The 27,921-nt window shown below is 38.0% G+C and overlaps 1 long non-coding RNA gene across 1 annotated transcript; it reads right to left on the bottom strand.

Annotated features, from left to right (window-relative positions):
* Positions 1–27,921, bottom strand: LOC128311151 (uncharacterized). Its single transcript, XR_008289202.1, has 3 exons — positions 27,626–27,921; positions 25,893–26,086; positions 1–627 (listed from the first exon to the last, which is right to left on the bottom strand). It is a non-coding gene; the product is annotated as an uncharacterized LOC128311151 (long non-coding RNA).

The following is a 27,921-nucleotide window of genomic DNA, read 5'->3' as shown; positions in this document are numbered from 1 at the left end:
TGGGAATTTGCATTCTAACAAGTCCCAGGTGAGACTGATGTTGTTGCTCTTCTGAAGACCACATTTTGAAAACCATTGGGGTCAACTATCAGCTGAATAGGGATCCCCATTAAACTGAATCAAAGGGAGCATTCACCACCAGGATAAACAAGAGTGGCATGTTTTGCTGCTGAGGGCTTGGTTTCATCCTCACCTGTTAGGACCAGTTCCTGCCACAGGGACAAGTGCTCAGTGAGCAGAAAAGAGATACACTTTACACTCTTCTGTTTCCTGGAAGTGGGCAAACTTTAGCAGAATAACGCCATGCTGGCTTGACCAAAGGATGTACAGACAGGAAAAAAATATCCAGGGTACACAAGTCAGCAAGAAACCAATCTCAGGACAGGTTCAGTTTCTAATCTGAAGGCAGTGGATCCAGAGAAATATCAGAGGTGACCTTCCAACCCCAAAATTTGAGCCCAACAAGGTCCTAAGAAATGAGAGAAAAAGTTTGGCATAACACAGGAATTTTCTTACCTGGGCTGCTTCCACAGGCTGTCCACACACCTGGCAAGAGAAGTTCCTTATCTGTTCTAATTGTGCATACCAGAGAAGACGTCATGGAGAATATTGGGCTCCAGACAGCACCTGAAGAATCAAGAGGATTTTCTTCATCAGAGCGCTCTGGGTGGCACAGAATAGGAATATATGGCTGCCAAACAATTCATGCTCAGAAAAACCAAGGGACATTTTGTCTGAGAAATAGTATTTGGGAACTTCATAGAAGATAAAGCAAGAAGATAGGTTGATGTGGTATTTTGGATAGACTTAAATGCTAAAGACCAAGGAGTTTTGAAATTATCCTACATTTTGTTGCTCACGTCGGCAGCACATGTACTGAAATTATCCCACATTTTGGCAGCACCAAAAGTTTTTGAATAATGAGTAAAACAACCAAAGGGTAAAATTTGAAGACCACTCTGGCAGAATTGTGTAGACCATTGAAAGGGAAAAGCCTGTTAGGAAGCTACTGAAATAGCCTAGGTATAATAGATAATAAGGACTTGAATTGAATTTCATTTATTTCATCAAGCATTTATCAATGGAATAAACATTGACAATGGACATGGGCATTTTCTGGATAGTGTCCCCAGTGGATAGAATCTCAGGAGGTGAAACAGGCAAGACACTATGTCCTAGACACTGAACTGAATACAAAAGAAACATTTAAGGAATAGCAGCTTTGTGGAATCTTTGTGTTTTTTTTTCCCCCGGCAAGATTAATATTAACGAAGGAGGTCTGATTTATTTCAGAAGGTGCTCTCTTTTAAGAACCCTTTAGATTTTTTGCTTCTTGATAGCAAAAACTATCTCCTCTGATAGTTCTCTGTAATCCCTGATGGTAGTTATGCAGAATACATTCTTTCTTATAAATACTCAAGTCCTCCTTCTCAGAAATATCCTGGTCAGAGTGGGGAATATATGAGTTGACTCACAAAGACCCATGAAGAGCAGAGAAAAGAAGACATAAGAGCTATAAGTCAATGTAAGGTCTCCTATTAAAATGACACATGGTATTTGTGCGTGGCATAGAGGCTCCTAGGTACATTAGGAGAATTAGAACCAGCAACTCTGTTTCAGTGATTAAGTTACAGTATCTTGGCAGAACAAATGCAAACTGAGGGGCTGCCAGATGGGAGCATTCTGAGCTTCAGCTAACAATCTGTAGGCCAATGAACTTATCCCCATGTCCTGGGTTCTTAACAAGGTCCCCCATTGTATACTGACTCTATTACTCCCAGGTTTGGGCCAATCAAATGTTAGACTGTAGCACAGGCCAAAAGGCAGGCATATGGATGGTTAGTCGACCTGAACTCCAGAATATTTTAATAAACTGTGTTACCCAAAGGCTTAGGCAGGGAATGAACCACTTAACAGGAGATTAAATGGGTTCTTCTTACCTCCTGGTTTCCTGAAAAAGCCAAACTAATCAAATTCCAGTGGCACAAACAGGGCCACATGGATAATTTGGGGGTAAAGAATGCTTTTATATTAAACACAGTGTTTGACTCTAGCATTCTATTACCTACAAACCAACATGGTTTCAATTTAAGCTTCTGTTAATCCTGACCACTTCTTTCAAGTGTTTCTTATTTAAAATAGAAATTCCACGTTGAACATTTTAATAACATTAACTGTCAAAGGCAGCTGTGATCGGTTTTCCTTTCAATCCTCTGCCAGATGTAAATATTTGTGATCATTGATGCCCTTGGTTTCCCTCCCTTTCCCTTATTAAATATATCATTAGTAAAATATAAGTCCAAGGGAAATCGCCTTTCACTGAGACTCTGCTAAGAAGGAGTGAGGAAACAATGCACAGAGAAGCTGAAGGATCACTGCCATCACCAACATCCATGGAGATGAATGCCAAGAGGATTACATTATTGCGCTAGTAACTTAACAAGGAGTTACCACTACTACTTTATGATTTTTTTTTTCATTGTCAGAGCAGAGGCCACAAAAGACAGTACAAGAAAACTGAATGTCAGCTTACTCCATAAAAATAAACCATATACTTAAATGGATGCTTAAAGGGTATTAAAATATGTGAACTTCAAAGTGTCCCCAAAGAAAAGCCAATAGCCAGGTGGGCCATGTTAGAAGCACACTGAAGAAACCATATTCAGCAAGAAATGAGCATGTCTCCCAAAAGAAATCTTAAGACCATCTTAATATAAAGAAAAAAACCAGATATTTTCCAAACAGTATGCTAGGAGGTACAACAGCTTGCAAAATTCATATTTGTGATGGATGCTTAATGCAAATGAAACTGATGAAGACAAGTCTGGAGGTAGCCAGTATGCAGGAGCCTTCAGCCTCTTCACTTATAAACATGGGAAGATTAATATGGAGAGCAATTACTCCAGTTAAGGACCCTGGCTCCAACATCAGCATCACACAAGGTGCACTGACCTACATTTCTGATCTCATCGTTGACACTATACACTTCCTGGAAGTTCATCTCTATACCATCACCCAATGTGACCCGGTCATTTCTGCCTCAGCAACCTGGACTTCATAACCCTCTCAAGTGTATGCTCCCCTTCCTGCCCTCACCCAACTCTAGGCAACCTTCCAGGCCTGCTGGCTCAAATTCCATCACTTCTTTTTTCTTTTAATTTTTTTTAATGTTTATTTTTGAGACAGAGAGACAGAGCATGAGTGGAGGAGGGGCAGAGAGAGAGGGAGACACAGAACCCGAAGCAGGCTCTAGGCTCTGAACTATCAGCACAGAGCCCAACACGGAGCTCAAACCCATGAACTGTGAGATTGTGACCTGAGCTGAAGTCAGATGCTTAACTGACTGAGCCACCCGGGCACCCCAAATCCCACCACTTCTGTGAAGATCTCAAAAATCACTGGGCTTGTAGATCACACTATTGACTGAACTTTTCACATGACATATAAAACAGGGTATTATCTATTTTTTCATATATGTATTTTGAAATATTGTTGTGACTTTCATATTGGTCTCAAGTATAGACATTGAAACCCAGTGTATCATGTGGACACAGCATGTATCTACATGGAGGCATGCTTTCCAAGCTAGTAAATGACTCACCAACTGATTGGCAATATAATGTTATTCTCTGATCTTCTGTAGCCAAGACTAGTTATCTATCGATCCATGATATAAATATCATTGTTCCAACTAATACTAGTAGTACAACAGATTGGTTACAAGAAAAAAACATGCCAACAAGCTAGAATGTTGGATCAAATTTAAGAAAATGAAATATAATCTCAACAACGTTTAGTTCTGCAACTAGTCCAAAAAAGCAAATGTAAATTACACGTGTTAATAGTAGCATGGTTGAAAAAGACTTAGAGATCATAGATTACTGTAAACTTATAAGTCAAGCAATGGTGTGACTGCCAAAGTCTTTTAATCATGGATTACATTAAAAGAGTGTGTCCAGAGGTGCCTGGGTAGCTCAGTCAGTTAAGTGACTCTTGATTTCAGCTCAGGTCATGATCTCATGGTTCTTGAGTTCAAGCTCCCCATTGGGTTCTGTGCTGATTCTCTCTCTATCCGTCCCTCTCTCTGTTCCTCCCCTGCTTGTGTTTTGTGTTCTCTCTCTCTCTCTCTCTCTCTCTCTCTCTCTCTCTCTCTCTCAAAATAAACAAACAAACAAACTTTAAAAAAATTTTTTTTTAAAAAGAGTGTGCCCAAAGCCAAAGAGATATCACATTCTCTTGGGCCCTATCCCATCCCATGCTGTTCATATGTTGAGTATGGAGTTTGGTTCTTTAAAAAGAAACAGAAGCCTGTCCATTGTCTGTCACCATATAAGTAATGAAGAACAGTGAGGGGAGCTTTGAGATTTTAGTCAAATGAAAAGAGACCATGGGACAAAACTATCTTCAAATACTTAGAGTATAGTCATGGGAATGAAAGATTAGACTTGTTTCAACTGGTTTCCTAGGAAAGAATCACAAATAATTGTAGGAGACATGATAAGACATACCTAGACTCAAAATAAAAATTTTTGTAACTATTAAACCATCCCCAAACTGCCTAAGTTATATGAAGCTCCTCATTGCATGCAGTTAAGACAAAGGCACCTAGACATAAGATGGGGATATCATAGAGACCACACAGATGGGAGAGCTCGTTCAACCTTGAAATTCTCCTTCGTGACTAATGATGGGAGAAAGCTGTATAAGAAATTGCTATGTTCTGAATGTGTCCCCTCCTCTCCAAAATTCATATGTTGAAATGCAAATCCCCAAAGATAATAGTATTAGGATGTGGGGCTTTTGGGAGGTACTTAAGCCAGGAGGGTAGAGCCTTCATGAATGGAATCAGTGCCTTATAAAAAAAAAGACTCCAAAGAAGAGTTCTCTAGTCCCTTCTGCGATGTTAGGACATAGTCAAAAGGCATCAGCTATGAACCAAGAAGAGAAACCTCACCAAACATGACCATGCTGGTGTCTTGCTCTTGGACATCCCAACCTCCAGAAGTGTGAGCAATAAATTTCTGTTGTTTATAAGGCACCTAGTCTGTGGTTATTTGTTTTAGCAGCCCAAATGAATGAAGACAAAAATGAAGTTCCTTTCTTCTGACCCAGTTTCTCACAGAAGCCAAGCTTCTGGGTTCCACATCCATCAAATCACACACTTCATACCTATAATGAGCCTCATCTCAGAACTGAATAGCTACTCAACAAAAATGATGTTTACCCTAAAAATGATGTTCATGGGAACACTGTCACCACAATTAAACAATTCTGTCCCCCAAATATTTGTTTTAACAAAATTAGCTTATGAATCTCAAAACTTTGTCCACAATTGCTAATAAGAAATTTACTCTCAGTGCCCTACCCAGGGGCTCTACCAGTGACCTAAACTATGAGTCGTAGTTGTAGTAAGGAAACATCATTACCAAATTTAATAATTGAGATAGTCCACATTGATTAAGGTCATACATGCCTACAAGCTATAAGCATTAAAGTTCACATCAACACTACGAGGGAGGTACTATTGTTACCATCTTGTGCAGGAGGGAAACTAAAACACAGAGATCATGCAATTAAAAATTGGGATCTGAATCCAGATTTTGCTGCAAGACTGGCACAGTTAACCACATTGTCAAATCCTCCCTGGGAGACACTTCCAGAGTAAGACACTAAAGATTAATGTAAAATATTCCTCATAATGGAGTATAATCTCAGCCCTTGTCGATATAACTGTTTATTATTTTTTCTAAATGGCAATTAAGTCCTTAGTCTATCATATACGTGTCATTCCCCACAAAGGTATACCTATCCAAATATCTGTAGTATGAGGAAATTTTATCCAGATGTGAGAGTTGGCAAATTAGTGATTGTTCTTAATTTAAAAAAAAATCCCTAGAGAGACTAAGGGCTTATAGGAATATAAGATAACTAACATAATGGACACACTGGAAAGGGAGAAAAGTAAAGACCATTGCACAGGTTACCAGTAACACTTATTGTTAAAAACTCTAAAAACTCTTATTCTTGAGACCACACAAATGGATTTTTATCTCTTACAGAGATAGGCCTAGTGTTGGGCACAAAAGAAAGCATCTCTGGACAGCAATAAAAGTAGAAAATCATCCTAGAAAAGAAGTTGAAGAAAGCATCTGTCCAATATACACTAAATGAACTAAAATACTTTGCCTTTTGATCATCCCTGTAACTTGTGGCCTCCTGCTTAACTTCCCTATTCCCTCATCCTTCATTCTTCATTAGCTGAGCTGATTTCTACACCACAAGCTTCAGTCCTCAGATGAACTCAAAGATGGGGGGTAGCAAGTAAATTCAATATCTTCTTCCAATGGAGTTCAGAATCAAGTTATCCACCATGCAGGATGACTTAGAACACATTATCCTAGTGATGTATCCCATTGATTGGCTCCCCTACCTGGACATTTCACAGCAATATTGTTCTGATGAGAAGTTATCATGTCCTGCTTTCCAGAGTTCATTGAAAAAGATTCATCCCCTATTTTGAGCTCATGTGCTAGCAACTCACACAGCCATTTTGTGTCTGACCACACTAGTTTCTCACCTAAGTACTGGAGCCCTGCATATTGCTCAAAATTGACCTTTTTATTTTTGTGATCCTGTCCTCCTCAGGGATATCCTCTATGCTATAGACCTGTTGGAATCCATTTGTCCATTGGAGGCCATTGATCTGTACCAGCATGAGACCCTAGACACAATGGGTAATAGATGCTATTAGTATTGCACCCAGAACTCTGTTAACCCATTACTGTGAGTACTGGGCTGCTAGTAATTCACAGATTGTCCCTTTTCCAGAACAGCCCTTAGCCAAGAAAGAAGTCTCTCTGGGAAGCCTGGGCAGTTATGACCTCCCATCCCCAGAGATGGCCTATAGCCAAGGACTAATGTAGGAATATGAGTGCCCAATCCCCTTGCTCCAAGGCAGGAAAACCATGAGGTGCCATTCATGTTCTAGAGCTCTCCGTAGGTTCAGGTTGACAGGAGGCTTTAGTTGAACTCATATTTTTCTTTGGCTCCTTCTCCTGCACTGACCTTTCATTACTTCTCTTCAGATTTCTCCTCTGAGCTTTCCCTCAATAAATCACTTATATAAGAATCCCCACCTGAAGAGGCATGTGGGTGGCTCAGTCAGTTAAGCATCTGACTACAGCACAGGTCACGATCTTGCGGTCTGTGAGTTCGAGCCCTGCATCGAGCTCTGTGCTGATAGCTTGGAGCCTGGAGCCTGCTTCTGATTCTGTGTCTCCCTCTCCCTCTCTCTCTGCCTCTCTCTCTCTCTCTCTCTCTCTCTCTCTCTCTCTCTCTCAAAAATAAATAAATATTAAAAAAAAAAAAAAGAATTCCCAACTCAAGCTCTAGAGAACCTGATCCAAAGTGCAATGTTTGGCTGTCTGGATGCCTTCCTTTCTGCCAGGCTCATTCTTTTGCATCTTTCCTGTCTCTACAGATCCCATTCCCAACCACTCTACCCAATGTAGCTACATCAACATTACAGCCCCATGCTTCTTGGAAAAATAATATTGGAGGACAACTACAAACACTCTCATTCTGCAGAATACTGTGTTATTAAAGATACTTAATTAAATTGTTTATCATAGATGTGAGCACCAACAATGAAAATTAATAATCTTACTTCACAGAGGGAGAAACTACGTATCATAAAGTGAGAAGAAACGTGTTATCAGAAGGTGACACAATATTTCAATAACCACTCAAAAGCTGGTTGGGTTTTCTTAGTCCACTTGCCTTTCCTCTTTAATCCCTGAGACTTCTAATAGCACTTTGAGAACAGTAGTCTGAACACACCTAGGACAAAATTTGTAATGAAATTTTTAAAGAACACAATCTATTAAGAAAATGAGAGCACAGAATGTAAGCCTATAGCGGTGGTTACTATCTTTGTGTAACTTCCTTTTTTATGATGAACAAAACCACACAAACACATGTTGGCTTGTTTTATTATAAAAGCTAAATAGGCCGAGTGCTTACCTCCAAAGGTTTTAACGGTTTCCACATAAAAGGTATTTCTTTCAGCACAAGGCTGAGAAAAATAATTGGGGTTACCTGACAGGGAGATGCCATTAGTGTATATCACCAATTATTAGAGCCACCTTGGCAATTTCAGGAGGAAGGATGACACAGACCTCTGCTCTACAGCTTAGAGAATCAAACAGAGAGGACTTGATTGCAGAGTGCTGGTCAAGGTTAAGTGAAGAATCCCAAATGCCCATCCACCCAAAGTGGCAGGTGATTTTGTGGGGAGGAGAAGGGAGACAGCAATACTGTAATCTGGCAGAAAGTATAATTATGGTTAATATATATACCAAACTGTCATCAAAACAGTGAAAAACACTGAAGTTCAAAGTTCTAATTCCAACATTGCAAATATAGCCAGGGAAGCAAGTGAATTATGCTTACAGTTTTAAAGAGAAAGATTATGAGTTAAGCCCCTGACAGTCATATGTTGTGGGTTTTTTTTTTGTTTTTTGTTGTTTTTTGTTTTGTTTTGTTTTGTTTTTGTCAAGATAAAGAAGAGATAGCTTTGTTACATCTTTGCAAAAGGAGATATGGTTATGAGGGATGTAACCTATAATGACAGAATAATAACTAATAGCTACTGATCACTTACGAGTTTGATGTAGCACTAAACTTTTCATGTGAGGTATTTTCTCAATCCTTCCAATGTCCCTAAAAGGTAGAAACGATCACATTATAGTGTAGCACAGGAGGTTTTTAAACTTGAGGATATAACAGAATCATCTATAGAACTTCAGGAAAACTGATTTTAGGGAGTTTCTAAACTCCCTGAGCATTTACTTCTCTAACTAGTTCCTAGGTGATACTGCTAAAATGTGTACAATAATAGGATCTACCTTGCAGAGGCTTAAGGAAACTCTTATAAGCTAGACCATGTAATTCATGGCATATAGTAGGTCCTAAGCAGTTTACCAAATTATTTTACAGATGAGAAAAACTGAAGAACCTAGAGATTAAGTTATTCATGTTTCACAACTAGTAACTGTAGGGTCTGTACTTGAACCTAAGTCTACCTTCAAGGTGGTTTTGGTGTTTTGTTTTGTTTTGTTTTGTTTTGTTTTCATAGTAAACTATCTCTCAAATAATATATTTAAAATATCTTTTCTGAATACCTTAAGAAAAATATCTGGTATGCTAGGGAGCATTTAAGAACTCCAATGCCCAAACACTCCAGATCAGTTACATCAGCATTTCCAGGAGTGAGATCCATGCATCACTAATTTAAACTTCCAGGCAATTCCTGGGGCACCTGGGTGGCTCAATCTATTAAGTATTCAACTCCTGGTTTTGGCTCAGGTCATGATCTCATGGTTCCCTGACTTCAAGCCCTGCATCAAGCTCTGTACTGTCAGTGCTTGGGATTCTCTCCCTTTCCCCCTCCCCTCCCCACGACCCCAGCTTGGGATTCTCTCCCTCTCCTGCCCCAGCACCTTCTCTCAAATAAATAAATAAACTTAAAAAAATCTCAGGCAATTCCATTATGAGCAGTGATTCTTTTTTTTTTCTTTCTTTTTTTTTTTTCCTTTTAGCACTGATTCTTTAGCTTTAGCTCACAACTAGGTTCTTTGATGCATCAGGCATGGCTGGGAGCAGGAGTGTAGGGCAATCTTAAAAACTCCCCAGGTGATTCTAATGTGCAATAAGAATTAATACTATTCTAGAGACATACACTTGCTTCTCGCTTCTTAAAAGGAGGTTTCAACATGGTGAAAATAGAAGTACCTAGTTTGAAGCTATTTCAGTCTGATATAAAAGCAACAATGAATTTCAATTCAATTTTGGATTGCTTTAATGAGAGAAATGCTCCCGTAAATATATATGTACATGAGTACAACAAAATGAAATTAGTACAAATCATCAAAGGCATCTTTACCTTTGCCTAATATATATATATATATATATATATATATATATATATATATATATATATATAATTTATTTTTGAGAGAGAGAGAGCATAAGTGGGGGAGGGGCAGAGAGACAGGGGGGACAGAGGGTTCAAAGTGGGGTTCCAGACTGACAGCAGCGAGCCCATTTTGGGGCCTGAATTCATGAATTGTGAGATCATAACTTGAGCCAAAATCGGATGCTCAGCCGACTGAGTCACTCAGGGACCCCCGTCCTGATATATATTTGTACCTATATTATTACTCCAAGCTTCTAGTTCAAGGACATCACTGCTTATAAACTTCTGTTACTGTTTATGTTATGCTTCTACCATAATTTATGTCATTCAACATTTGTAAATGTTTGGTATTCTTCACAGTATCTTCTAGTCCTGGACTTAGTTTGCTTTTGCCATTAATGTTTGCTTTTCTATTACTGAATTACCAGAAGCAAATTATGGCAATGAGATGCAGACTGACTTTTAGCCCAAGTCCAGTTATTAAAAATTCAGTTTCATTAAATTGAAAGAATAATTACCCTTTGAAATGACCTAAAACCAAAGCCCTTTGGTTTGGACAGTTGGAATTAAGAAGATGGACTAAAGATAAAGTTACCTTGTGGACATTTTCCTGTATAGTCCAGTCTTCCTAATGTCAAAGTATGTATGTTAGTTTAAAAGGTACTTATACAAAGCCAACGCAATCCATGTTACCATCCCTACAGGCTCCACATCTAAAATTTTCTCTTAAGAATAGATTTGATCTTTTGGCTTCAACAAAGAAGACCAAAACTACATTGCAATTTTCCTCACACCTCAAAAAGGAAGACAGGAAAAAGTACACATGCATGAACACATATACACACACACAACCATGTTCAAAACAAGAAGTGTATAAAATAAATAAAAGTAAAGTGTATATTTTTAAATGGGGGTGATTCAACTATTTGTTAATAGGAAAAAAAGTAGATCTGCATATGCTGATTTGAAATGAAGTCTGAAAGATAGAAAGTATAAATGTAAATTGATGGAAAAAGATAATATGAAAATATAATATGTGTTCAAAATAAACCCTTTGTGCCATATATTTGTAAAAACATAAAGGGACTTATAAACCACAAATATAAAAAGGGATATATACCAAACTATCAGTACTGGCTATCTGGGTTTGTGCAAAAATGGTGATGGGAGTGGTAGAATCCTTGGAGCGATGAGGTCTTTTTAATTTACATACTTCTGAGTCATTTGAATTTCCCAAACAGGCATATATTGCACAGTATTTAAAATAACATGAAGCACTATTTTTTTTAATTTGGGATAATAAAGAGCTATCCACATGAAAATTTGGGAAGTATGGTAGAAAGAAAGATCACTGAAACTGAAAGCAAAAGACTTAAAACTCCAGTCTATGACCACCCCTTTTTTAGTTAAGCAGCACTGGGTGGGTCCCTTACCTTCTTCAGGCCAGTCTACACATGTGTGACCATTTATATGATCCACACAGGATTGCTGTCAGAAAGAAAGGACAGCATGGTTTTACTATTTGAAAGCTGCAAAGTATACAGCAAATGTTAGACACTACCATCATTACTGAATTTGGGATATCTTTTTCCACTCCACAGAAACAAAGTATTTTTTTCTGTGCAGTAAGAGACACAGAAATCACAATTAATAACTAAGGCAAAACAGAGTTACAAGTTTCTACAAAAGATACAAAGAGGGGCACCTAGATGGCTTAGCTAGTAGAGCGTGTGACTCTTGATCTCAGGGTCATGAGTTCAAGCCCCAGATTGGGCAAGGAGTCTACTTAGAAAAAAAAAGAAAGAAAAGAAAGATGCAGATAAAGTGCCAAGGAAGCCCCTGTAGAAATTCTCAAATTGGTTCGTTAGCAGAAATTTTAGCTTTTCTGAGATGACATTATCTACATAATTTGCAGTGGACAGTGGGCATATGCTGGGCCTCCTCAAAGTGGGTTTAAGAGCTTTGAGCATAGGGTTCCCACAGAGCATTTACATGCATCAGCTGCACGCTAGCACATCTGAATGTGTTTTAAGCATTTTTGAATCCCTACCATACACCACCAAGCCTACCCATGATAGGTACTTAGTACATATTTGTTGAAAGGATGGAGACTAGAATCCAACAGAGAAGAGAGACTAGGAACCATTAGACGCAATATGACAAATGTCATAATAAGGGGCCTTGGAACATTTTTCAAGTGGATAAAATTGTCGGTGTTTAATAAAATATATTTGCTGAAAGTTCTAATTAACTTTGTTTCTAAATTATCATTTATTTCTTCTCCTGTCTCTCTTATTTTCAACCTATAGATTTTCTGTGCATTACAAAGTCATCCAAAAGAATGATAGAAAGCAAAACAGAACTAGTATTGATAACTATTTGCTGCATCTGTTTTATCACAGACTAGAAAATAGGAAAGATGTTTACTATAATCCCAATAGCCTTCATTACCAACCTTATTTACTAAATATTAACTTAATTTTTATTGATTTATCACAGGAAAAAAAGTTCAAGTTAATAATACTGCATAAACCTGCAAATGTAATTCAGGAATAAAGGATGAATAGTGGAATATTCTAAGGAGTATGAGTTAAGGAAGGAAATGGGGTGAATATTTACTTAGAGACATCACCAAACAACCACGCACCAAACCTTGGGTGGCTGCTGAACAGAACAATCATTTAAAATTCATAAGTGTTCTGTTAACCATTTTTAATCTTTATTTTACAGATGAGAAGACTGAGGCTTAAAGAAGTTCACTAACCTGCCCAAAGGAAAATATTCAGCCCCAAGTTATGTTAACTTCCAAGTCCATTCTTTTTTTAGGCTGGTTTTCATTTTCCAGTAGTCTATACAACATCACTGCATGTAATTCCTCTGGAGGTAGATTTACTTTATGCAGCGGTAGGGATACCCATGTCTCCAGGTCCTAAATTAACAGCTGAAATGCACATATACAAGGTTACAACATTCTCTATTCCTCTATAACTAAATTCTACTCACTCGTGAGCCCTCATTACCAGTTGTAAGCAGTCCAAAATTCATGTCTACATGGAACCTCCTAAACTGACCTTATTTGGAAATAGGATATTTGCAGATGTAGTCAAATTAATTTGAGTGCATACTGGATTAGAATGAAACCCATTCAATGGCTGGTGTGCTTTAAGAAGAGAAAACAAACAACACACAGGGAGAGCACCACATGACTATGGAGGCAGAGATTGGAGTGATGCATCTACCAGCTAAGGAATGCCAAAGATTGCTGGCAACCACCAGAAGCTTTGAAAATGCAAGGAATGATGTCGGCCTAGAGCCTTTGGAGAGAGAGCCTGGACCTACTGACACCTTGATTTCAGACTTCTATCCTCCAGGACTATGAGAGAATAAAATTCTGTTGTTTGAAGCCACCCAGTTTGTAGCAGTTTATTATAGCAGCCCTAGGAAACAGGTCAAGGTGGAAAATTTTTAATTGTGCAAAGGAAGGAAGCTTGGTAACTTCCAGTTTAATAATTGGTCCCTTTGGAAAAACTGAGAGCTTTCCCTCTAAGGTCAGGAACACAACAAGGATGTTCAGTCTCACCAATGTTATTCAACATAGTGTTGGAAGTCCCAGCCTCAGCAATCAGACAACACAAAGAAGTAAAAGGCATCCAGATCTGCAAGGAGGAAGTCAAACATTCACTCTTTGCAGATAACATGATACTCTATGTGGAAAACCCAAAGACTCCACCCAAAAGCTGCTAGAACTGATGCATGAATTCAGCAAAGTCACAGGATATAAAATCAATGTACAGAAATCAGTTGTATTTCCATACACCAATAATGAAACTGCAGAAAGAGAAATCAAGGAATCACTCCCATTTACAATTGCACCAAAAACCATAAAATACCTAGGAATAAATCTAACCAAAGAGGTGAAAAATCTATGCACTGAAAACTATAGAAAGCTTATGAAAGAAACTGAAGAAGACACACAAAAATGGAAAAACATTCCATGCTCATGGATTGGAAGAACAAATATTGTTAAAATGTCAATACTACCCAAAGCAATCTACATATTCAATGCAATCTCTATCAAAATAACACCAGCATTCTTCACAGAGCTAGAACAAACAATCCTAAAATTTGTATGGAACCAGAAAACACCCCTAATAGCCAACGCGATCCTGAAAAAACAAACAAACAAACAAAGCTGGAGGCATCACAATTCTGGACTTCAAGCTGTATTACAAAGCTGTAATCATCAAGACAGTGTGGTACTGGCACAAAAACAGACACATAGACCAATGGAACAGAATAGAGAACCCAGAAATGGACCCACAAATGTATGGCCAACTAATCTTTGACAAAGCAGGAAAGAATATCCAATGGAAAAAAAAAAAAACAGTGTCTCCAGCAAATGGTGTTGGGAAAACTGGACAGCAACATGCGGAAGAATGAACCTGGACCACTTTCTTACACTACACACAAATAAATTCAAAATGGATGAAAACCCCCAACTTAAGACAGGAAGCCATAAAAATCCCAGAGGAAACAAGAGGCAACCACCTCTCTGACCTCTGCCTCAGTAACTTCTTACTTGACATGTCTCCAGAGGTAAGGAAATCAAAAGCAAAAATGAACTATTGGGACCTCATCAAAATAAAAACCTTCCACAAAGCAAAGGAAAAAATCAGCAAAACTAAAAGGCAACTGACAGAATGGGAGAAGATATTTGCAAATGACATATCAGATAAAGGGTTAGTATCCAAAATCTATAAATCTGACTCAACAGCCAAGAAAAAAAATCCAGTAAAGAAATGGGAAAAAGACATGAATAGACACTTTTCCAAAGAAGACCTCCAGATGGCCAACCAACACATGAAAAGACGCTCAACATCACTCATCATCAGGGAAATACAAATCAAAATCACATTGAGATACCACCTCACACCTGACAGAATGGCTAAAATTAACAATTTAGGCAACAACAGATGTTGGCGAGGATGCGGAGAAAGAGGACCTCTTTTGCACTACTGGTGAGAATGCAAACTGGTGCAGCCACTCTGGAAAACAGTATGAAGGTTCCTCAAAAAATTAAAAATAGAACTACCCTATGACCCAGCAATCGCACTATTAGATATTTATCCAAAGGATACCAGAGTGCTGATTAGAAGGGGCACATGCACCCCAATGTTTATAGCAGCACTATTGGCAATAGCCAAATTATGGAAAGAGCCCAAATGTCCATCAACTGATGAATGGATAAGGAAGATGTGGCATGTATACACACACACACACACACACACACACACACACACAGGAATATTACTCAGTGATCAAAAAAGACTGAAATCTTGGAGAGGAGTCAACATGGCAAAGTAGGGGGACCCGAAGTTCCCTTGTCCCTCAAACACAGTAGTATTGAGGCCAGAAGACTTGGGATTCAGGAATCCAAGCTACAGAGTGACAGAAACATCTCCAGAGGCCCACAGGGACAACTTAGAAGGCCATAGGTGCATGATTGCAAATTGGAAGAAATAAAATGGGTGGCACAGGCATGAAGGAGAGAGATTCCCTTCTGTGGAGAGACAAAAGGAAGAGAAAGAGAAGCTGTGGAAGTATAAGATTATATTTGAACAAGGGAAAAACCACACACTGGGGAATGGAAAAAAACAGAGAAAGAACCAATTTCTAACACTGCCCAGGGTTGTGGAGCTTTCCCTGGACTGGGGCCTGCCACACTGTACACGCACCTGGTGGGGACAGGGAGCCAGCCCCAGGCTCTGTAGTGAGCTCAGAGGTGCAGTCAGAGACAACAGTTCTCTCCCTTGAGTGCTGTCAGAAGAAGGTATATAGCTGCTCCAAGAACAAAAGACCCTGCAGGTGCCCGCCAGCTAGAGGCCCTTTGTCAGCCAGGCAGAGTGGCACCACCCCATAACCAGGGGCACAGAGTGGGATCCTACGGGAGACCGTGGAGTGGGACAAACTGGCCCGCTCATGCCCACACAGCCCTGTGAGGATGGCCAGAACAGAGTGGTTTGGGACACCCAGTTGGGGAGGAGAGACTGGGGTGTTGCCATTTTTCTTCCCATCACCAACAAGGTGAGGCTTCAGGGAACACAACAGCAGGCCCACAGTAGAGGTAGGACCCACCTACACCAATCCACGCGCCTCTATGCCTAGTAACTGTGCATCTACTGGAGTAAGATGAACACTGACCTAACCAGATGGCCCATCCTCCACATCAGCACAGTCACTGGTTCCAAAGCACCATCAGATATCAGTCCAGTAATATCTGCATCTTCTGAGTTGATTCTTGGTCAGTTTAGATAGATAGATAGATAGATAGATAGATAGATAGATAGATAGATAGATAGATAGATATAGAAAACATATATATATATATATATGTTTTCTTTTCTTCCTTTTCTTCCTTCCCTTCTCTATTCTGGTTGTTGGTTTGTTTAAGCAGACATTTTTAATCTATTCTTTTTACACCTTTTCTGTATCTCCTTCTTTATTTTCCTGTCTCTCTCTCTCCCTGGATTCAGCCATATAGCTTCTTTGATTCCCTGCCTGGTCAATTTTTTTTCTTTTCTTTTTCCCCATCCCTGTCATTTCTCTCTTTGTATGGGATAAGGCTTCTTCCAACAACCCCCCTTTTTAAATTTTCTCCAGGGTTACTTCAATTAACACATCAAAGCACACCTGGTGGAAGGTCCAAACCACCACTAAGAGTAGGGAGATAAAACAACCAGAGTCACAACAACAGAGAACATGCAACACACTCCAAAAACACCTCCTGAAGGGCCAGGCCCTGGACAGTGTATGACCACTCTGCTCACAGGAGCAGGACACATAACAAGCTAGTAAAACATGTAAAGGACTGAAAAGTAGCCAAAATGATGAAAAGGAAAAATTCTCCTCAAAAGAAATTCCAGGAAGAAATGACAGGTAGATAAGTGCTCAAAACAGATATAAACAATATATCTGATCAAGAATTTGGAATAATAGTCATAAGATTAATACCTGGACTTGAAAAAGGCATAGAAGACAGCAGAAAATCTATTGCTGCAGAGATCAAGGAACTAAGAAATAGTCATGATGAAATAAGAAATTCTATAAATGATGTGCAAAATAAACTAGATGCATGACAGCAATGATGGAGGAGGCAGAGGAGAGAATAAATGAAATAGAAAATAAAATTATGGAAAATGACAAAGCCAAGAAAAAGAGAGATAAGAAAATACTAGACCATGAGGGCAGAACTAGAAACTAAGTGATTTAATGAAACATAATAATATCCATATCATAGGAGTTCCAGAAGAATAAGAGAGAGGAAAAAGGGCAGAAGGTTTACTTGAACAAATTATAGCTGAGAACTTCCCTAATCTGGGGAAGGAAGCAGACATCCAAATCCAGCAGGCACAGAGAACTCCCTTCAGATTCAACAAGAATAGGTCTTCACCACAGCATATCATAGTGAAACTGGCAAAATACAAAGATAAAAAGAGAATTCTGAAAGCAGCTAGGGACAAATGGGCCTTAACCTACAAGGGTAGACATGTAAGGGTACTAGCAGACCTGTCCACTGAACCTTGGCATGCCAGAAGGGAGTGGCAGAAAATATTCAATGTGATGAATAGGAAAACTATGCAGCCAAGGTTCCTTTATCCAGCAAGGCTATGATTCAGAAAAGAAGGAGAGATAAAGGCTTTCCCAGACAAACAAAAACTAAAGAAGTTCATGACCACTAAACCAGCCCTGCAAGAGATCCTAAGGGAGACTCTGTGAGTGGAATGCTGCAAAGACCACAAAGGCCCAGAGACATCACCACAAGCATGAAACCTACAGATAACACAATGACACTAAATCCGTATCTTTCAGTAATAACTCTGAATGTAAATGGACTAAATGCCCCAATCAAAAGACAGGGTATCAGAATGGATTAAAAAAAGAAAACAAGATCCATCTATATGCTGTCTATGAGAGACTTATTTTAGACCTGAGGACACCTTCAGATTGAAAGTGAGGGGATGGAGAACCATCTATCATGCTACTGGAAGTCAAAAGAAAGTTGATGCTTATATCAGACAAACTAGATTTTAAACTGAAGACTGTAACAAGAGATGAAGAAGGGCATTATATCATAATTACAGGGTCTATCCATCAAGAAGAACTAACCATTGTAAATGTTTATGCCCCAATTTGAAACTCCCAAATATATAAATTAATCACAAACATAAGAAATCTTATTAATAAGAATATGGTAATTGCAAGGGACTTTAATACTCCACTTACAACAATGGACAGAGCATCTAGGCAGAAAATCAATAAAGAAACAATGGACTTGAATGATACACTGGGCCAGATGGACTTGACAGATATATTCAGAACTTTTCATCCAAAAGCAGCAGAGTACACATTCTTCTCTAATGCACATGGAACATTCTCCAAGATAGATTACATACTGAGGCATAAAACAGCCCTCAATAAATATAAAAGAATTGAGATCATACCGTGCATATTTTCAGATCACAATGCTATGAAATTTGAAATCAACCACAAGAAAAAATTTGGGAAGTCTCCAAATGCATGGAGGTTAAAGAACATCCTACTAAAGAATGAATGGGTCAACCAGGCAATTAAAGAAGAAATTTAAAAATATATGGAAGCAAATTAAAGTGTAAACATGACAGTCCGAACCCTTTGGGATACAGCAAAGCCAGTCATAAGAGGAAACTACACTGCAATTCAGGCCTACCTGAAGAAACAAGAAAAATGCCAAATACAAAACCTAACTGCACACCTAAAGTAATTAGAAGCAGAACAGCAAGGAAACCCCAAAGCCAGTGGAAGAAGAAAAATAATAAAGATTAGAGCAGAAATAAACAATATAGAATCCAAAAAGCAGTAGAACAGATCAATTAATCTAAGAGCTGGTTTTTTGAAAAAATAAACAAAATTGATAAACCCCTAGCCAGACTTCTCAAAAAGAAAAGAGAACCCAAATTGATAAAATCACAAATGAAAGAAGAGAGATCACAACCAACACCACAGAAATGCAAACAGTTATCAGAGAATACTATGAAAAATCACATGCCAACAAACTGGACAACCTGGAAGAAATAGACAAATTCCTAGATATACACACCCACACTACCAAAACTCAAACAGGAAGAAATAGAAAATTTGAACAGACCCATAACCAGTGAAGAAATTGAATCAATTATCAAAAATCTCCCAACAAATAAGAGTCCTGGGCCAGCTGGCTTCCCAGGGGAATTGTACCACACATTTAAAGCAGAGTTAATATCTATCCTTCTCAAGCTGTTCCAAAAAATAGAAACAGAAGGAAAGCTTCCAGACTTATTCTATGAAGCCAGCATTACCTTGATTCCCAAACTAGAGACCCCACTAAAAAGGAGAATTAAAGGCCAATATCCCTGATGCACATGGATGCAAAAATTCTCAACAAGATACTGGCAAATCGAATTCAACAGTATATTAAAAGAATTATTCACCATGATCAAGTGGGATTCATTCCTGGGGTACAGCCTGGTTCAATATTTGCAAATCAATCAATGTGATACATCACAATAATAGAAGAAAGGATAAGAGCCATATGATCCTGTCAATATATGCAAAAAAAGCATTTGACAAAATACAGTACTCTTAAATACAGACTCTTAAATACAGAGAACAAAATGAGGGTTGTGGGGGGGGGGGTGTGGAGGAGAAGGGAAAATGGGTGATGGGCATTGAAGAGGGCACTTGTTGGGATGAGCACTGGGTGTTATATGTAAGCGAAGAATCATGGAAATCTACTCCTGAAGCCAAGAGCACACTGTATACACCGTATGCTAGTTAACTTGACAATAAACTATATTTAAAAACCAATTAATTTAAACATTTTTTAAATTTAAAAATTTTTTAAAAAGAATGAAATCTTGCCATTTGCAACAACATGGATGGAACTAGAGTATATTATGCTAAGCGAAATAAGTCAGAGAAAGACAAATATGATTTCACTCATATGTGGAATTTAAGATACAAAACAGATGAACACAAGGGAAGGGAAACAAAAATAATATAAAATGGATAGGGAGATAAACCATAAGACACTCTTAAATACAGAAAACAAAGTGAGGGTTGCTAGAGGGGCTTGGGGGGAGGGGATGGGCTAAATGGGTGATAGGCATTAAGGAGGGCACTTGTTGGGATGAGCACTGGGTGTTAAATGTAAGTAATGAATCACTAGATTCTATTCCTGAAATCATTATTACACTATATGTTAACTAATTTGCATTTAAATTTTAAAAATAATAATAAAATAAAATCAGTTGGTCCCTTTGGAGTAAATATCCACTCGGGCTTTTGGTTTCTTCCCTCCTCTCTCCCTCCCTTCTACGGGAATGTGATCTAAGTTGCCTATTGGGTGTCTAGCCTTCATATTTTTTCTGGCCTTAGCTGAGGGCTCCCCTTTCCTTGGCTTCTGAGTTCAACCTTTGCCCTGCTGCTTCTACTGCTTTTTCTTAGCCTATGGAATTTTCTTAGTCTATGGAATATGAATTTTCTTAGCCTATGGAATATGAAGGCCTTTGTCAAAGATGCAGGGGCATTCCCTCATCTGCCCTACATTGATGATAACTCGGGACCAGATAGCAGAGATCAAACCAGCCAATGATAAAAATCAGAAAGCCTAGGAAAAATGTGTTCAGTGCTCAGAGCACTGTAGATATCCACAATGCAGGTAAGTATCACTTGCAAATCTTACTCCACATCCATAGCAGAGGAGAGAGCCAAAGGGAGCCCTTCCTGTACAAGCTCAAACTTTCAGCATCATGCTGGATACAGAAAAAAAACTCTACTCTTATTAAATTGTTGAATCCAGTCCTCAGTGGGTTAAGATGAGAATGGCAAAAATGATGGGAGTCTGCACTCTGTCTTGAGATCAGCAATCACTACTCATGTAAGGACTTCTAGTGTTTCTTCCTCTTTATCACAGTGCATGTGTGTGCATTAATGCACACATTCACACTCAAACATACTCAACATCACAAATTTATTTTCTAGGTCTCAACTACCTCTACTATTATAGTAGCAAAATTTACATTTTTTGTTAGCAAGCAAAGAATAATGAAAACTTGCATTGTCTTGACTTAAACTTGTCAAGCCATTTGGGGATGTTAGATCTTCAGTCAAACCTACTTTCATTGTTTGAGTAGCCAAGTCTCCCATCATGGTTTCTAAAGGGTTGTGTGTCAGATGTGTATTTAATCTCATATACACAGCCAGCAAAAAGAACTTTTCAAAGACAAAACCAAGGAACAGTTTCTTCCTTGGTTGAAATTTGAAACTCATCAAGATATTCCATAAAAAAAATATCCAATATACCAAATATCCAATATACCAATATCCAATAATACCAAATTATCATAAAATAAGTACCTGTATTCAGTTCTAAAATAGCAAGCAAAGTAGAAGAGAGCAAGCAGGGGAGGGGATGGAAGAGTGTGCAAGGGGAGGAAGACAGGGAGAAAGGGAGAATTACAATTCAACATTCCATTCTTTAGATATATTGTATGAAACCTGTATTTGAGGCAAGCATATTTTTGACATGATCAAGCCTTCATCCTAGATTTCCTATCCTCAGGACATTGATAGAATAAGGCAATTATTTAGTTACAATCAATTATTTCCTTCAAGATGCTTGTTCCTAGACACCACCAGCAGCAATGTGAAACGGCTTTGGTATATTTGCCAGGTGGTGCAATTGAAATACTGTATTGCATATGCAATTTCTGATTTTTGCACTTACTGGTAAAAGTAAAAATGAAACAAAATCTTTGAAATGACACTGCAAAGCCCATTTTTCAATCAGGGACTATCCCCAAATGGAAACAAGCTGGCTATACCACTTAACTACAATTTCATTCTGGATTTATATCTAGCCTGCCTTAAAGTTTGAAATCTTTTATGGCACAAGTTTCAAATGAGGGAAGAAGGAACTGATTGGTTCAATAAACAATAATAAGTATCTAATCCTCAAAGAAATTAGCTTCTTTTAAAATGACCAGTTTTTCTGTCAGATTTCATCTTCTTAAGTCTCCCAGGAGACAATTTGAGCTAAATAAGTCCCAAGGCCACCTTTCATTATAGAAGTTCACCATTGTGCCCAAGGAACATGCTGTCACAGTGGAAAACCTTGCAAACTTTTAAAGGAAATGCAACTTTCCACTACATATCTGAAAATAAACTCTCAGCTAATAATTTCAGGGTTAGAGACCAGAGACTGCCCTAGATCTCTCTTTTCTAGGTAGGAGATGCTAATATGAACATTACTGGGTTTTTGTTAAATTCATGAAGTCTTATGTGCCTTAATCTCATTAGGGTGAGCCACTGCTCCCTCAGGCTTCTCAGTGGGGCCAACCCTTAGGGAACAGGGTTCCCTATTAAGACCTGTAGACCTCACTGGCCCAGAAGCCAAATATCAGGTTTATGTTTCCAACTAGATTCATGGACCCAGAATCACCTTATACGATTCATTGTCTTTTGACTTTATATGTGTAGGAAAAGTGACATATGATTTAAAGAGAAAAAGAGCTGTCTGATATCCAAAGACAAAGTCTAGGATATGCTCACTAAGAAATGTTCATCTTACTTACACAAGCTTTAAGTAAAATCAGAAAAATGCAAAAGTGTGGTGAAAAGAACACAAACTTTGAGTTTAGATAGAAATGAGTAAAATACCAATCCCAGTGGATTTTTCATTTTTCCAACTGGGAATTATAATACCTTGAGTAGATGATGGGAACAGTTAGCATTTTATGTAATGTCTGGTATAAACATGATCTTTAATAAATGATAACTATTATCATTGTTACTACAATTATTAACATGTAAATTTGAATATTTTCTCTGAACCTAACTTATCCTTTAAAAAAACATAGGCTTATTCCTCTTATAAACTTGTGTCAAAATAAGCTGCTAGTTACATATATTTAACACTGAGTCTTAACTCCTATTTTATGTAGAAATGCATATAAATTGCTACTTTAAGAGGTTTCACACATATGATTTTTATGATACAGATAGTTTAGGGCTCATTATGTCTGTTCTACCATATCCCATTACTGTCCTTCATGACAACTTGTGTGAAAACTTTCCTGTAGCATGACTTCACATGACAGTGTCTGCCCTTCTCTTGGCATCAATATATTATACACAAATTAAGTCATAATCTGTATTTTTTTTCTTGAGGATGGAACAATTATAATAGTACTAACTTTCCTTTAGCCCAATTGTGAACTTAAACTGGAAAAAGTTATTTAGCAGATGTTGTCACCCAAAATTGTAAATTGTGCCCCCCAAAAACATGTAGTCCTAACCCTCAGCAGCCATGAATGTGACTATATTTGGAAATAGGGTCTTTTCAGATGATCAAGTTAAGATAAGGTCATTAGAATGAATTCTAATTTGAAATGACTGGTGTCCTTATAAAAAGGAGAATTTGGAAACAGAAACAGACACATGAATAAGGAGAATGCCATGTGAAGATGGTTGCAGAGATCATTGGCATCTGTAGGCAAAAAAAAAAAAAAAAAAAAAAGCGCCAAAGATTGCCAGCAAACCACCAGAAGCTTGGAAAGAGGCATGAAACAAATTCTCTCTCATCCTTCAGAAGGCACCAACCCTGCCAGCACTTTCACCTTGGACTCCAGCCTCCATAACTGGGAGACAATAAGTTTCTGTTGCTTACACCACCCAGTTTGTGGGACTTTGTACAGCAATGCTAGAAAACTAGTACAGAAGGTGACCACTTATACGGATCTTTAATATAGTTATGCTGATTTTTCTTATACCATCCTTAAAATTTGAAAAAAAAAAAAAAAAACATATAATCAAGAACTGGTAGGGGCGCCTGGGTGGCTCAGTTGGTTAAGTGTCTAACTTCAGCTCAGGCCATGATCTCACAGTCCATGGGTTCGAGCCCCACATCGGGCTCTGTGCTGACAGCTCAGAGCCTGGAGCCTGCTTTGGACTCTGTGTCTCCCTCTCTCTCTGCCCCTCCCCCACTCATGCTCTGGCTCTCTCGCTCTCAAAAATAAACATAAAAAAAAAAAAAAAAGAACTGGTATATCTCTGAAAATATGTCCATAGGCCACAAGGATCTACAGTTTCCAGTTTGAGAAACAATGTAAAACAGAACTTAATAATATTAATACCATATGTTACATATGCACCTCCCCATCTCATTGGCAACATAAGCCAAAGGCAAAAGACTTGCATTAGAAGCTCTTTGGCATTATGCCACATCCATGCACAAAATATTCTGAAGGGTAAAGTTCAGAGAAAAAAAATTCTAATGATGTGCTTTTTCAAGGCGGTCACATCCATTATACTGTAGCCCTTCCCCATGGTCCAGCAAGACCACACTGGTTGCCATTTACCAATATAGCAATGAGTTATTGTTCCATTGGAGGCTGACTTTGGTTTTACAGTCTTAAAGAAAAAAATGTTTTAAAAAACCACCAAAAGATTTGAGAATAAAATCTGATATACATCAGTTTGTTTCCTGCATCTAGTAGAAACCTGTTTATTTGTTTAGTTCTGGGCAAGAGATATTTCCTGGGAATTTTTTTTTTAATATTCCAAATGCTTCAGTCTGAAGCCTTCAGGCTCTACTGCATTCTGTTTAGCCTATATTTAGAACAAAGCAAACACATGTGATTCTTTAGAGCTAAGCACTTCTGCCAGTGGGCCCTGGAAAATTGCTAACCCCAAAATAAAACAATACCGCTTTCTTTAAATACTTCTGCTTACACTTACAGTGAGGAGATATTGACAGCAAGCGTCAGTTTGAGTGACTGAAAATAAACAGAAGTGAAGAAAACAGGGATTTTTGGTATTAAAGCCAGATTTATTTAGAGGAAATAAATGACAAGTATCATTATTTTCTCAAATAGCAATCTCAGGATATCTCACCCATGAAGAAAAGTTCTTATGTCATTTCCATGACCTCTAAAGAATTATTAACAGCTCTCACTGATCTGATCATACTCACATTGATTCTAAATTGAGGCCAACATAGAAAGGCAAGGAAGATAGCTTGGTTTACCCAGAAAGACAATCTACAATAACAGGAAAAGACACCATAAGTTAAAGTGACCCTATCTTGGTGAAGGTCTAACTTTACCCTAGACAAGTAGCAATATCTCAAATATTGGACATTCCCACAATGGAGCAGCCTGTGCAAAAACAGCAGAATATTCCACTGAGTGACCTTCATGTACTTCCTAAAATCCTGGACTTACCACAAATTCAAAGTTAAGAACATGGGCAGGGAGTGAGATGTGTATTCTCACTTTGATCTCATTGATGTGTGAACTTTGAAAACTCACAACCCTTCTGGGCCTCAGTTTCCCCATCTATAAAATGATTGCATTGGATTAAAGATTCTAAAGTGCATTCTAGTGTTACAATTTGGAAGGGAAATAAAATTATCCAACTCATGGTTGCCAATTAAATTTTCTTTTTTTCTTTCTTTTTTTTTTTGACAATTAAATTTTCTAAGACAACTCTATTGAGTTCACACTTCCCATTCTTTCAAAGTTCAAGTTCAACCATCATTTGTATTTAATTAAAACTATGATGCATAAAATCATATAATTCATAATGATTTCCTAAAGACACCAAATAAAATGAAAGCTTCCCCATCACTTCATGGAGACAAAATTTTCTTCACATTTAAATCTGCTTTAAAATAGAAAAAAAAAACTTGAAATATATACACTACATGCTAAGAATGGTTATCCTGGGTAAGAAGAGTATGGTAATTTTTATGGCCTTAATTGTACATATCTTAATGTTCTAAAACTTTCACACTGAACATGTTTTACATTTGGAATCAACAAAAAATAAGTGGGGGTACCTGTGTGGCTCAGTCAGTTAAGCATCTGACTCTTGGTTTCAGCTCAGGTCATGATCTCATGGTTTGTAGGTTCGAGCCCCACATCAGGCTCTGCACTGACAGTGTGGAGCCTGTTTGGGATTCTCTCTCTCTTCCTCTCTCTCTTCCTGTTCCCCACACATGCATGTGCACATGCGTGCTCTCTAAAAATAAACCTTAAAAAGATAAAATAAGTAGCATGTTTTAAAAGTCTATTTTAAGAGTGTCACAAATAAATCTTAAAAAAAAAACAAATAAATAAACAAACAAAAAGCAGACGCACTCCCATAAATACAGAGAACAAACTGATGATTGCCAGAGAGGATGGGGTGGGGGATGGTCAAAATGGGAGAAGGGGAATGGGAGATACATGTTTCCAATTATGGAATAAGTCAAGAGAATAATTGCCAGAGTATAAGGAATATAGTCAATAATATTTTAATAGCATTGCATGGTGACAGATGGTAGTTACACTTGGGGAGAGCATAGCATAATGTATAAACAAATAACTATGTTGTACACCTGAAACTGATGTAACATTGTGTGTCAACTATACTCAAATAAAAAAAAATATATTGAAAAAAAAGAGTGCCACATATCTCACCATCACTCAAATTCCGTCTTCTTAGAGCAGTTGGTATTTTGTATTTATCCATACTACTGTTAATATGAATTAGCGCTACAAAAGTATTATGTGCAGTTGTTTTTTTACCTTAAATATATTTGTTTTTAATTTTATTGAGAAATATTTTATATATTATAAAATTCATCCATTTCAAGTGTACAATGTAACTCGAATGGTACAACGTTTACCATAAGTCAGTTTTGGAACATTTCATCTCCCCAGTAAGACCCTCATGCCCATTTACAATTAATACCTGTTCCCTAAACACATCACAGCCCCAAGCAACCATTAATCTATTTGTTGTCCCTATCAATTTGACTTTTCTGGACATTTTATATAAATGGAATTATATAGTATGACGACTGTTTCTGGTTTCTTTCATTACACATGTTTTTGTTGATTTTGAAGGGAGCTCTCTGTGCCTGTTAGACTTGAATGCCTATTTCCTTCCCCAGACTGGGGAAGTTCTCAGCTATAATTTGTTCCAATAAACCTTCTGCCCCTTCTTCCCAGTTTTCTTCTGAGATGCCTATGATATGGATATTGTTTCATTTCATGGAATCACTTAGTTCTCTAAGTCTCCCCTCATAATGTAGTAATTTCCTTTCTGTCTTCATTTCAGCTTCATTATTCTCCATAATTTTATCTTCTATTTCACATATTCTCTCCTCTGCTTCTTCAGTCCTGATTGTCACTTTATCCAGTTTGTTTTGCATCTCAGCTATAGCATTTTTTCTTTCATCCTGACTAGTTCTTGGGTCTTTGATCTCTGCAGCAAGGTTTTCTCTGATGTCTTCTATGCTTTTTTTTCAAGCCCAGATAGTAGTCTTATGACTGTTTTCCTAAATTTTTGTTCAGATATATTGCTTATCTCTGGTTTGAGCAAGTCCCTGGCTGTGATTCATTCTTGACCTTTCTTTTGGGGAGAATTCCTCTGTCTTGTCATTTTGGCTAAGTTTCTGTCACTTGCACTGTTTTAAAAGCTTACATTTCCTGCACCTGAGTACACTGCTATATTAAAAAGGGGTCATACACTGTCGAGGACCTGGCACTTCAGGAAGTGTTTCTGGTGTATGTTGTGTGCACTCACCTGCTGCATTTTGGATGTTCTTTCCTACTGGTCAGTCCTCTGCAGACCTCCTCCTTGCTGTCAGTGGTGGAGTGCCTGGACCTTTAACTAAATGTGCTTTGGTTTGTTTGTTGAAGTAACCATGGAAAAAAGGGGGCGAGGGAGGGGAGAGATGATCCCAAAAATAGAGAAAAGGAAAGGGAACAAAAAAAAACCCAAACAGAGAACCAAAAAACTGTAAGTCTGATTCCAAAGAAAAAGAAAGAAAAAAAAGGAAAAAAGAAGAGAAGGAAAAAAAATTAAAAAGCCTGATCCAA

Source organism: Acinonyx jubatus, chromosome A3, assembly GCF_027475565.1.
Source record: "Acinonyx jubatus isolate Ajub_Pintada_27869175 chromosome A3, VMU_Ajub_asm_v1.0, whole genome shotgun sequence".
NCBI classification, from domain to species: Eukaryota; Metazoa; Chordata; class Mammalia; order Carnivora; family Felidae; genus Acinonyx; species Acinonyx jubatus.
This window is presented reverse-complemented; position numbering and strand designations above follow the sequence as displayed.